Raw genomic sequence first — 14694 nt, forward strand, 5'->3', positions numbered from 1 at the left:
TATAACGATAAATTGTCTCCTGGACTAATCTGAATGATCTAATGATTTGTGTACTGGGAAATTGCCCTGGTGCTATTTGACTTGTAATTATTCTTCAATGGTTAAGCTTTTAGCATTGGTACGTGAGAACGTGTGTAAGCTCGCTAAAGATTACCAGATTCGACCAATATAGGGGTTGTGTGTAATGGATAAAAGGTATTGAGAGTAGATACATGAAGGATGATGTTAGTGGGAAGCGTGTAATGAATCAGATTTCTAAGGGTATTATGGTGTTGGAATTTGTCGCGTAAATGGGATTGAGTCGTGATAAAAAGGATTTAGGATAGGTAAACCTCGGGTATTAAGAAGGGAATAATTGGTTTCTGGAATGCTTATTAAAGTGTAGCTGCATTCGAGGTTCGAGTGGATTCCGTAATATAGTGTCATAAATTGAGTTGAGTGCCGACGTGATTATTTGCTAAGTGGTTTGTGAGTCCTCCCGGCTAAAAGATGTGTCTTTGGACTTCGTCTTTGACGGGATGATAAGGATTTCATAGAGACAAGGTTTAGTAGTTGGAGGATAATGTTACAGTAAGTAGGGTAGATGTGCATAAGGATTCAGTGTCGAGATTATGAAAATGGTTAAGCCGTTGTCCAATAGGAGTTGATGGGTAAGTTGTAAGGACGAGTTCAGTGTTGCATAAGAGTGAGATTCTAGTAATCAAGTAACTGTTAAGTGTATGTCTAGTACCGGCTTGAGGTAAGAGTAGTACCGGCTTGAGGTAAGAGCTTCATACTTGTTGTCAGGGGCGTTCATGGTTTGGTTTGGGTCGGCTATTGATTAAAACCATAACCAACCCAATTTAGTCGGTTTTTGAATGTCTAAAACCATAACCAAACCAAATAAAATAATAACCACCAGTTTTGTTCGATTTTTCGGTTTATGACTAGCGGCCATGAGACTTATCAGTAAAACATTAAAAAGTTGAAAAAGACATGTCTTGTTTTTTGGTTCAAACAATAAATTTTATTTATAGTTTAAGGTGGAACATACATCATAGAAACATTTTCACTATTAGTGATAGTGTAGTACTCAAGTTACCCAAAATTGCTAAACTATTATCTATAGACTAAAAACTAACTTAGTAGTGGCTGCACCATTTTTGTCATCTTAATACACATACCCGGAAATAAAGTAGAGCATAAGAACTTTTAGTTGTTGTTACAAACATACATATTAATTAAATATAAAGACTACCTAAAATTAAAATGAAAATATATGCAATAAAAAAACTTTGTGTAATGATCCCAAACTTTGGGGCAGTACTTGCATTTTGCCCTCAATTCTCCCATTTTATTAAAAAAAATTGTGTCATGATCTCAAACTTTAGATGTTTTTCTATCAGTATCCCCAAGGCTAGGGTCTCGACTACAAGGAGTTGTTCTTTTCTGCCTTTTAGGAGGATTACCCACAGAAGAAGTATTAGGGCATTACCATGTACTTGAGTTGTAGAAAATGCTGATGTTACTGAAGTATCTTCTATAGGAACCTCCAAATCTACTACCTCTGTCCTTTTCATATGAAAAAATATTAGAAATTTAGGACCCATTCAGACAAGAAAAAGAAAGATATAAATTCAAAAAAAAAAAAAAAAAAAAAAAAGAAGAAACAACCTAAAATCAAATGGATGACAAAGAAAGGCTAAACATTTAAGTTAAAGACATTAGACTCTAATGTGAGCTTCTGTTAGTAGGTTTACACTTAACACTTAAAAGAGTTAAAAGACTTAAAGACATGGGCTTGGACATATTCTTAAAAACATGGGCCTTAAACAATCATGTGAAATAAGTAGACCAAAAATCAAATTAATGATTAAATGGTATAAAATATTTATAATTATTTATGAAAAACTAATATTATACATATAAATAATTATAAAATTTATGTATATAATTTATCGGTTTGGTTCGGTTATTTATTCGGTTATTTTTTAATAGAACCATAACCAAACCAAATATTATCGGTTTTTAAAATTTAAAACCAAACCAAACCAAACCAAATGTCGAATTTTTTATTCGGTTTGGTTAAATTTTCGGTTTGGTTTTGGTTTTAACCAAAACCGTGAACAACCCTACCTGTTATGTTAGCTTCTAAGAAATTTCGTTATTATCGATGTTGTTGTTCGGATGAGTTGATAGAATAGTCATTGAATGGCCAGATATGTTCTGGTTCAACAAGGAAGACGTTCTAATTAGTAGGTCATTGTAGACCAAGCATGTGATTCGTTGGATTTAGAATTTAGTCGATTTAGACTCCGATGCGTTGAAGGTAACTCTAATGTGTAAAGAGTGTGTTTAAGAGAAAGGATCTGTAGATATTCTTAGTATGTTATGGCTATCAGTGTCTCCGAGATGGGATCGTGTTGTGCTAAGTGTTTTATGTTGTGAACAACATTGACGGAATGACTTCGGATATTATGGGTCCGAAGTGATTATGTTGGTTAGCGTCAGGGATTGTGAGATTTTGATGCTTTCAGAAGTATTATGGGTTATTGAGGTATTACAATGGAAAGTTTGATAGTTAAAAGATTGATTTATGAGTACATATGTCCTTAGTGTCGAAAAATTCGAGTTGTACCAGGTATGCATATTGGGAAATGTTAAGGAATTTGAGGTTGCATTCGCAAGATTTAGTTATCCGGTACCTTGAGGACAATTTGGATAAGTTTCAGCTTTTAGAGCCGAGAGCGGTAACTTATGGTTTGCTATGCGCGGTAAGAATGTGATGGGTTTCGGATATTGGAATCAGTTGTGTGATTACTGATATATTCTGAAATGGTGCATTCATTGTGGGTCATTATAGTTTGAATGTAAATGGTTAGATCGAGTTTGTAACTCTAAGGGAACTCATGGGTTCCAAGTAAATCAGTTTGATGGATGTGATAAGGAACACCTGATTTTTGAGGTTTGCTATTAGTAGTCCTTGTGGTGTCTCACCAGAGTCAGCCTTTTGGTTAGTACAATGGGTTGTAATGATAGTTGTTGTGCTTCGAAGAGATTCTAGGATTGTGATAAGGCTCTGTTCTAATCATTGGATGTTGGTAGATCTTGCTCTATGCGGTACTCGATGGTAAGTTCCTAGATAAGTGATTTGAAGAGTTAAGAAGACTTAAGACTGACCAAGTTGGCTACGAGAAAGATAAGTTTCGATGAAATAGCTTAGAGTTTTCTGGAAGATTTAGAATTCTCTTTTGGGAAGAGTAAGTTATGGTTTCGGTTGTATTATGTACCTCTAAGAAATTGTGATTCAAGGAACGACTTGGAAAAAGGATGAAACAAAAGGATTAGCTAGCTCAGAATATCTTACCAGTTCGGAATGTTTTATGATTTAGTTATGTCTAAAGGTTCGTGCTATTTGATTTATGTATGTAAGATCCGCTGTTTGTTTTAGAGGCATGTTAATTGGGTCTTTTGGCTAAGTGCGAGCAAGTTGACGTCTGATTTTGCTTATCGTTGTAAGAGCTTAGTGTTGGTTGTTAAATTATTTCCTTGGTTACCGAAAGCTTGTCCTACTCTCGTTCTTCGCTAGAGGACGAGCGATTGTTTAATTGGTATCTGATGTAACAACTCATTTTGTCGTTACCATGATTATTCCGTTTTTGCCCTCGTTGACCCGTTACTGAGTCTCGTTAGAACTATTTTGACCCGAGGATATAGTTGGCATGACTTCCTAGGCATCTTTGTGGGCTTTAGAATGTTTTCTAGAAAAATTGGGCTTTAAGCGAAAATAAGTTGACTCAAAGTTGACTTTTGAGTAAACGGACCTTTTTCGAAAATCAGTCGATTCCGAGAGGTCCGGATGGTTATTTAGAACTTGTGTGCATATTTGTTTCGGTTCCCAACGCACTCAGGTGCATTTTGGGACCTGGGTTGGAAAGTTAGTTTTGAGGTATCGGGGGCTGATTCGGTCAACGATACCTCTGATGGGAATTCCGAGGCTACGAGTGCATTCGTAGCGCGTTTTTATATATATATATGCATATTTGGTTTGTGTCCGGGAGGTTCTGGGATGGTTCTGAGGGTCAATTTCAAGTTTGGAAGACACTAGAAAATTCTGGTGTCTAGTGACCGCTATAGCGGCTGACGAGCGGAATATGCTATTATTAAGTGTTAAAAGCCCCAACCTTAAGTCATTATTTCATTCTCATATCTCTAAGCTTGTGAGGTGATTTTAAGAGGTTTCCACTAGTTCTTCACAAAGGTAACATCCTTGACCTTAGAATCATCTATTCACTTCTCTTAACCATTAATCTTTGCTAAGATTCTTCCTAAGAGTATGAAGGCTAAGTAGGTTTTGGGGTTTTCTTATATAATGAACTCGTGGTTATAAAGCCTTAATTTGTTGGTTCATTTAACTTGGGTAAGCATGGAATTGATGGATAATAGCTATAGTAACTGGAATCTTCCATTTCTAAGGCTTAATTTGTGAATTAAAGGCTAGAGTTTATACCCAAATTTGGGGGTTTTCATATTAATGATGATTTTGAGAGTTAATTGAGTATTCCTATGATTAAAGTAATGGGTTTTGACCTTTTGGTATTGAATTTGATATTTTGGTCATAAAATTCCCGTTTTGCCCTTGAAACCCGTTTTTCCTAAATTAAGGGTTGGAATTTGACTCGAATAGAAAGTAGCCAATATGGGTATCATTATTCATGGTTTCTTACATAGAATTCATATGTGATAGATTTTGATTATTTGGAGACGCTTTGAAAGACGAGGCAACGTGTGGGTTCGTGTCACCTGTTCGGCTGCCAGGTAGGTTATGGTTTTCTTTTTTGGTAGACTCCGGTTAGTTTCCCATATTCGTGTATTAGAAGGAACGGAGAATACATGTGTAGGAATTGGAGATTTGGGATGGAATCCTAGGTTGGTATTGATATGTGATTGTGTCTTCGGGCTTGTAGCCTGTAGAATATTTAGGATGTATGATGTGGCCTTCTTGAAAATCGGTGGATTTTATGTGACTTGGCAGTAGCGGGTGATACCTTTTTTTGTGTATAATGATGAGAATTCTCGTAATATGTGATTAATTGTGTTATGCTATCAATAGTGAATCTAGGTGATAAATGGAAGGATAAAATGCACCAACGATTGTGACTGGGTTTAAGATTGAGTTGTGACGAGTGATTGTAAGTGTAGGCTGAGATTACCTGTTCTAAGCTAATAAGTTGATCTAGGGAAGTAGTAATAATGTATATCGATATAAATTAACCTGTTGTGTGTTGGGAATTAGCCACCTGGCTATGTTGTGATTTGATTGTTCTATTATGTTGGCTTGATGCCATGAGTTGTAGATAAATATTGGATTATGTTATCGTCTAGATTACGATATTGCCGGCATACCCACTGTTGGTATTTGTGATTCAGATATATTGTTGGCATACCCACTATTGGTATTTGTGATTCGGTTATATTATTGGCATACCTATGGTTGGTATTTGTGGTTTGGATATATTGTTGGCGTACCCACTGTTGGTACTTGTGATTCGATTATATTATTTGCATACCCACTGTTGGTATTTGTGATTCAGTTATGTTATTGGCATACCCACTGTTGGTATTTGTGATTCAGATATATTGTTGGCGTACCCATTGTTGGTACTTGTGATATTAAGCATGATTATCGATGTTGATCCATGCATTGCATGCACTCTCATTTTCATGAAACACTATTGCATGGCCGATATCCGAGGTTCATCCCGGAATCGTTGATTGAGTGAAATTGATACTTGATAAAACTCTTTTACTTGAGTGACGTGAGAGTCTGATGTTCGATGTTCATCTCGGAATTGTTGATAGAGTGAAATGGATATTTGATAAAACTCTTTTACTTGAGTGACATGAGATGGCCGATGTCTGATGATCAATTCCGGAATCGTTGTTGCATGGCCGATATTCAATGTTAGTTCCAAAATCGTTGTTAGTGCATGGACTGCGCGGGTCCCCCAGGGTGGTGCCGGTGAGAATCCCTCGTGGGCAAAGGTCCGGGGTCCCGTTTGTCTGTTGGGCAAAGATCCGGGACGGGTGGCTCTTAAACTTCGCGAGTCACACTGGCTTGTGCTACCGAGGCGTCTATATTTTCGTCTGGAGTACATGTATACACCGCATTTGCATGGCATTGCATTGCATTCATGCACTACTGCATTGCATTGCATTATGACTCGATTTGAGATGTTTGGTGTTGTACTTGTGATGTTGGATTTGGATTGGATATACTCAGACTTGGCATATTTGGGATTAGATGCTTTACTTATGCGATGACGTGTATCTGGATCCGATTACATTTGATTTATACTTGTTGATTTGTACTGGAGAAATTATCACGGAGAACCCTCCGTAAAATCAATTATTTGATTTGTTTCTAAGTGATGTAGGATAAAAGCTGTTATAATGATGAGTTGTCTCCTGGACTAAAATGAACGATCTAATGATTTGTGTACTGGGAAATTACGCTGGTGCTATTTGACTTGTGGTTATTAGAGAGCAGTTGTAATTTAAGGGTATTGATGTTATGATGTGCGGTAGATAAACGTATGACTTGATTTAATGATTATCATGGTTGTTTGTGAATTCTTTTACCAATATGTGTTACTAACCATTGTCGGCCTATGATACTTACTCAGTATGTGTGGATTGTACTGATATTGCACTTGCTACACCCTTTTTGGGTGTAGATTTTTTCAGGTGGTTGATTGTGATACGAAGCGGAAATGTGATGTGCCTTTCTGGACGACCTCCTCTCACTTCATTCCGGGACGGAGATTGAGTCTTAGAATGTAGTGGTAATCTAAATCATTAGTCACTCTTGTACTAGTCTAGACCAGGTCACGGAAAATCGAATCGAGTCTGTCATCATTAAATGGTTTTAATCTTATCGAATTTTGAGTTTATTAAATATATTATGATGTTCTGCGGTTATTTCTAAGTATCTCTTGGTTTAAATGATTAGTCCTTGTAAACTGATTTGTTAATTGAATAGAGGGTTCACCTACCGAGGTGGAAAGGGTAGGTGCCCGCGCGACCCCAAATCGAGTCGTGACAGCGATAAAGGAAGCAAAGTTGGCAGTTTCGGCGGCAAAAACGACAGCTTTTAAAAGCCTATATGCAGAACTAGAGGATAATGGTGGGGATAAGAAGTTGTTCAGGCTAGCCAAGGTGAGAGAGGGAAAGGCACGTGATCTGGATCAAGTGAAGTGCATCAAGTATGAGGATGGCAAAGTATTGGTTGAAGAAGCTCTCATTAGACGGAGATGACAGTCATACTTCCATAAACTCTTGAACGAAGAAGGAGACAAAGATCTTTTGTTGGGAGATATGGAGTACTCTGAGGCGTCGCGATTTTGGGTATGTAGGACTATAAAGGTTGAGGAGGTTAAGGGTGTTGTTCGTAGGATTCACGGGAGAAGAGCGACTGAGCCTGTCGAGATTCCTAGAGAATTTTGGAAGAGTGCGGGCAGGGCAGATTTGGAGTGGCTAACTGGTTTATTTAATGTCATTTTTAAGACGATGAAGATGCCCAAATAATGAGGGTGGAGTACAATGATTCATTTGTACAAGAATAAGGGCGACATTCAAAGTTACAACAACTATAGAGGTATCAAGCTGCTAAGACACACTATGAAAGTGTGGGAAAGGGTGGTGGAGATGAGGATGAGGAGAGGCGTATCTATTGCAGAGAACCAGTTTGGATTCATGTTGGGGCGCTCAACTACAAAAGCCATTCATCTATAAGGAGGTGGGTGGAGCGGTATAGGGAGAGGAAGAGGGACTTACACATGGTATTCATCGATCTAGAAAAACCTTAGGATAAAGTGCAAAGGGAGGTTCTATGGAGATGCTTGGAGGCAAGAGGTGTACCTGTGGCATGCATTAGGGCGATCAAGAACATGTATGATGGAGCCAAGACCAGGGTAAGGACATTGGGAGGATACTCGGAACACTTCTCAATTGTGATGGGTTACACTAGGGATCAGCTCTTAGCCCGTTTTTATTTGCCTTGGTGATGGATGGTTTGACGTGGTAAATTCAAGGTGAGGTACCTTGGTTTATGTTATTCGCGGATGACATGCATGCATTAGGGAGATCAAGGACATCTATGATGGAGCCAAGACCAGGGTAAGGACAGTGAGAGGATACTCGGAACACTTCCTAGTTGAGATGGGTTGCACTAGGGATCAACTCTTAGCCTGTTTTTATTTGCCTTGGTGATGGAAGGTTTGACGCAGAAAATTCAAGGTGAGGTGCCATGGTGTATGTTATTCGCGGATGTTATAGTATTGATTGGCGAGACTCGCAGTGGAGTTAAGGTTATGCTGGAGAGTTGGAGACAAACTCTGGAGTCTAAAAGGTTCGAGTTGAGTAGGACCAAGATAGAGTACTTTGAGTGCAAGTTCAGTGACGTGCCATATGAGGCTGACGTAGAAGTGAGACTTGGTACTCAGGCTATCCAAAAGAAAGGAAATTTCAAGTATGTTGGATCTACTATATAAGAAAATAGGGATATTTGATGTCACACATCGTATTGGTGCAGGGTGGATGAAATGGAGGTTCGCTTCTGAAGTGTTGTGTGATATGAAGGTGCCACCAAAACTTAAAGGAAACTTCTACAAAGTGGTGGTGAGACTGACTTTGTTGTATGGGGCGGAGTGTTGGCCAGTCAAGAACTCTCACGTTCAAAAGATAAAGTTGTAGAAATGAGAATGATGTGATAGATATGTGGGCACACTAGGAGAGACAGGATTAGGAAGAAAGATATTCGGGATAAGGTGGGAGTGACATCGGTGGAGGACAAGATGCGAGAAGCGAGACTAAGATGGCTTGGGCATGTGAAGAGGAGAGACACAGATGCCTCAGTGCAGAGGTGTGAGAGGTTGGCTATGGACGGTTTCAAAAGAGGTAGAGGTAGGCCGAAGAAGTATTAGGGAGAGGTGATTAGACAGGACATGACACAGTTCTAGCTTACCTAGGACATGACCTTAGATAGGAGTCTATGGAGGACTCAGATTAGGATAGAAAACTAGTAGGTAGTTCGGCTTATCCTTTCATACTAGTAGTCGCAGTTTTTCTCTATAGTTTATTGTCCTTTGATGTCTGCTACTATCTGTTGTTTCCTGTATTTCGATTATCTTATTTATCTGTGGTAGCTACTGCTCCTTTATTTCAGACTGCTTTATCATGGCTTTTTCGTTAGCTTCATTTTCATACTTCTTTGAACTGTTTGTCCTTATCTGACTTTTCTCGTCATGTTTTCTCTTGTGCCAAGGGTCTTTCGGAAACAATCTCCCTACCTTTGAAGGTAGGGTTAAGGTCTGCGGACACTTTACTCTCCCCACACCCCACACTGTGGTATTTCACTAAGTATGTTGTTGTTGTTGTTGTTGTTGTTGATGATGATTATATAAAAATCTGAAATTACCATTTCAAGTCTGTTTGGCTAAAATTTTAAAATATTCACATTTAATGATTTATTTTTAAATAAATATTTTAAAATACTTTAGAGAATATTAATTTGTATTTGATCAAATCAATTAAGAAAGAGTTAATGGCTAAAAGCTCCCTAGTTTCATACTTAAACTATGCCATATTTCAGTTACCAGAACAATAACTTTTAAGGATTAAAACCTCCAACTCAATATTTATTGGTGTGTATATTTCACGCTTCTAAAACAATAAAAATGTGAAGTGGCACAATACGTTTCATTTAAACTTTGAGTTAATACATAAATATTTTTTTTAATCTGTCACTATTTTGTGAGTTTCATAGTTAAAATTTGGGTGTTTCTTTACCCCTAAACTATATTTTATGAAAGTTAAAACACTCCTGAAGAATATTAGCTAATGCGCCTACTGGCCTACACATGGCATTATTTTCAACCCAAATTAAAATTCCATCAAAGTTAATACAAACAACCAAATAAACTAGTTAAATTTTTAAACTAAATAAAAGAACCAAGAACGAAAAATAGAAAGGAATTGTTGATTTTTCTGTAAAGGTTAAAGAACGCTGGTTCTTTATTATAATTTCTTTCTCTGTTGAAATTACGGTGACAAAAAAATGAATACTTCTATGTTGTGTTAGAAAATAAAACGTGGGGAAGAAAAATCCGGCTTTGATAGAGTAAGCTCGGTACTTAAGGAATTTAAGCCTCCCACTTCGTTGCTGTAGGGATAGTGGTAGAATTCCTCCGGGATTTACGAAGCCAACGAAATTCGAATACTAGCAGTTAATTCGAATTTTCCACAAGAACATAATGTTGCGATTTGTAGTGAAAGTGAAAAAGAGAGAAAACCTGATTCATCTTTTGTTTTGAAATAATTAGGTATATATAATACCTAAGTGTCTATTCAGACCAACATAAACTTGAACACTTTAGGAATAGGTACCTTTTAACTTAAATCCTTTTAGGAATAGGTACCTTTTAATCACCACTCATTTTAATAATTGAAAATGACTGAAAATATATTCACCAAAACTTCTTCTCAATACTTCCCCATCAATACACTAACTAATACTAACAATCCCCCACTTAGTTAGAGATTAATGTTGTTTATGAGATTTATGCATATAGTAGGTCTCTTTCGAGTTGAACCTTCGACTTTCATAAACGATTCAAATCCTTGTCGAAATTGATAGTTAGATTAATTTCTATTAACTACGATTCCTTAATGACAAATACGAAAAACCTTTATACACATAAATCATACCAACTTCACAACTTGTTCACTATGAGTTTAGCACTCCATTATGGCCTTGTGCTACCTCCTGAGTTCATAAACACTTTACCAAGTTTATCTCCCAACTTTGGCCGAAGCAGCACCACTTCAAGTGTTTATATAGGTGAAGTTTTAAACCAAGTCCTTATCTTGGACTTACCAAGTCCTTACCCTGGACTTTACTTAGTTCTTAATCTGAACTCTGGTTTCTTCATTAAAAGTACTTTTGTACTCACCTGTTACACCTCAGAAATTTCTCCGTACTTGTATGATGAGTGGAATGATGAAGAGTTTGAGTGTATGATGTTTTGTTAAGTCGGGAATGGCTAATTATGAAATTTTGGAAATAAGAAAGTCGCGAAAAAAATTTCAGTCCAGTGGTCGTATATGGCATTATACGGCCCGTAAAGTGATTTACAGACCGTATAGTGCAATCGTCCTCCAGCTTGTCAAAAATCTCAACTTTCTGTAAATTGTGAAAATGGTTAAAAACGACTTGGAGGACGGCCCGTAAACTGGTTTACGGACCGTAAACCTCAGTCGTAAATTGCCATAATCCTCAGCCAAACTTTCTGTTTCTGGGATGATTAAAAACGACCATGGAGGACGGACCGTAAACCACAATACGGTCCGTAAACTGCAATTTACGACCACTGTTCATCCCGACAAATTTTCATTAAAGACAAGATTTTGAATTATTAAAAGGGAACTTAAGCCTCAATTCACGTCATTTTCTTCCACACAACTCAAGAAACTTCTAGACCTCTCCACATACTTCATCTATAGAAATCCCAAAGAATCAAAAGAACATCAAGACCAACAACACCAAATTCATGAAATCAAGTGTAAGAACACAACAAAGGATCATCTAAGTCAAGAAATCCCACGAAGGGTGGAACTAGGGTTTTGGTTAATTGAAGTATTTCAACTCAAGGATTGTCCAACCATCATCCAAGGTAAGTTTCATGATTATTCCATGATTGTTTGAAGTATTGGAAAGCTTAGACACTTGAAATGTAGAAGAACATAGGAATGGGTCATTATTGAGTGAATAGTGACATAAATGAATGATAGTGGAACTGAATTACGAATGTTGAAGTATTGTGAGTACAAATACGTTATAAATAATGTTTATATCATGAAACAAGCATTAAATGCATGAAAAACGCAAGGATGAGCTAGAAGTAGAAATAAGGGAAAATTGGAGGGAAATGGTGGATTTTGTCAAATGTACGTAAATGACGATTGTCGATTATGATATTGCGAATAATATTATGAATATTGGGAGTTGATATAGAACGTGAGAAAAATAGATGAGCGAAGGAAGCGCTGCCCAACTTCTCCTAGAATTAGCGACGCGTTCTTATAGTTAGTTTACTAATGTTGATACGAATTCTCTTATGAAGGGAACGACGTGATATCGACGGAGAAAAAGTAAGCGATATCTTAGCTAAACGACCAATGTATGTGAGGCTAGTCCTTCTTTCTAATGGCATGAATCTTTTAGCTTGAATCCCTATTCCTTTCATGAGTTCTTACATTCTAAGAAGTTAAAAGCTTATGCCAATGAATGTCTATATGAGATAAGTTATATGAGATGATGACACTAGAATGATGATGATGTTATTCCTTGCCTACACTCACCTTATGTACTAGTCCTTTCAAGGTGAGACAGAATGTCCATGATGGTTCCATAATGTAATCGGGGGATCACGACCTTACGTCACTCCGATAGAGTAAAGTTGATCATGAGTCTTATATACGCATTATGATAAGATAAGTATTTTATGATAAGCATATTACTATGAGTATTTACATTGAGCATGTCATGAGCATTTCACACTGGGCCTAGTTGGCCGGGCAGACACCGCTTCGGCGGGCGGCGATACGGATACACCACGACCTACGGGCGTGGGCAGACACCACTAGTGGGCGGCATGCGATGGTACCCCGGACGCGGGAGGCCTGGACGCGGGCTAATATTATTGATTATTACACCGTTCCGACATGGACGGGCAGCTTGCATATGATGCATACATGTTATGATGATGAGTTTGAATAAGACAGCATGCATTACTTCATTTATGATTATCAGTCAGATTCAGTTGTCTCATGTTGATGTTATTCCCATATTATTGTTGTCTCCTTTCATTATGTATGCCTCTCATACTCGGTACAATATTCGTACTGACGTCCTTTCTTCGGGCACTGTGTTCATGCCCACAGGTAGACAGGGAGGAGAGCTTGGCCCAGGTCCTCAGTAGCTGTCAGCTGATAGATAGCACTCCATTGTTCGGAGGTGCTTATGGCTATTCTTTTGATGTACATTCATACATGCATATTTTGGGCATGACGGAGTCTTGTTCCGTCTATGTATTCATTATGTTAGTAGAGGCTCGTAGATACGCAGTGTGGGTTAGATGGTCTCACAAGATGTTTTCATATGTATGTATATTATTTTGATGGCCAAGAGGCAAATGTATATAAAGTATTTATGTTTTGATTAAATATGATTTTCCTACAATTGGTATGTAAAATTGATAAAAGAGTATTAAATGAGCAATACAAGCAGTAGAGTAAGCGGTGCTCGGTAATTGCTCCGGGTACCCGTCGCGGCCCCTAGCTGGGTCGTGACATCATCCTCTTTTTTCTAAGTACTAAATTCTAGTACTTGCTAACAGCCACAGAATAACTTGTTGTTACCTTTTAAACCTTTAGTATTGTTGTAGAGAAATAATAGAGGTAAGGTTTGTTACAGTTCACTTTTACGCGGGTGCATAAAAGCTACTAAGAGGTTGTTGATGCTCTAATTGGATTTCGTGTTTTTAAAGTCGCCACCTAATTTTATAAAGGTAATTAAGAAAATCGGGTAAAAAGGGTTTGTTAAAACAAAGAAAAAATCCGTGAGAACCAGAGTTCGAGGTAAGGGTTCTGGTGATCCCCTAGAGAAGGTTTTAAGCACCCTAGTATTAAGGAACCGTAGAATACGGTTGATCGACGAGCTTCAATGTGTGATTAATGTGATTATTTGCTTCAAAATGTTTTCTTTCTTGCAAAAAATTGTCATGGCATATCATCAATTATATATTTTTTTTGACAAAAATACCCCTTTTGCAAAAAGGTTTTAAAATGCGTATAAGGGTTCAACTCACTTTATTTTCGGACCAAGACACACTCGGAATTTCTGCCGAGTAAAGTCGCTACTAGATTGGTCCTAATAATATGAGTTTAGTTCTTATAAGTTTTTATTATTTATTTAAGAAAAATAAGTGGATTATATCTCCTTTATAATAATACTTGTAGGTATATAAAAAGTTCATTGTTTCCATCATTTTAATCCATTGAAGCTCATATGTTAAGTATGTTCTAACACCAAAGTCATCTTGTTCTTGATTTAGTCCAAATATATCCCCTTGATCATCTACTTAAGGTTTGGGCTTAGGCCCAAAAAGGGTTTTGAAAAATCCCTTAAGTCCGACGCAAGAAAGGTCCATTTTTATACTTGTTCAAAAATCTGATTTTTAACTTCCAATTTAATCTTAAAATTTGATCCCAGTTCTGAAAGTATTTTCTACCCAAATTATTTTGAGGCCCACAATGATCTTGAGCCTAAATAATCTCAGACTGATTCATTTTAAGGCCCAAAGGGCGAAAGCAAATTATTTTGGGATAACTACATAGCATAATTAACTCTAGTACATATATAGATTTAGTAGCTATAGTTTAGATTAATTACATCCTATAAGTAAAGTAATATGTTAAATACAATTAATAGCTACATATATATTTAAGGTCGAATACCCATCATCACATTATTCACTTTCAACCCTAACCCTAGAGCTTCTCTCTCTAGGCGATCGGTGACCTAGTGAGAGAGGACAACTTTCAGGCCATTCATGGCCTCTCCGACCACCATGCAGCCTCCACAAGAGGCTGCGC

This window comes from Lycium barbarum, chromosome 3, assembly GCF_019175385.1.
Source record: "Lycium barbarum isolate Lr01 chromosome 3, ASM1917538v2, whole genome shotgun sequence".
In the NCBI taxonomy this organism is placed as follows: domain Eukaryota; kingdom Viridiplantae; phylum Streptophyta; class Magnoliopsida; order Solanales; family Solanaceae; genus Lycium; species Lycium barbarum.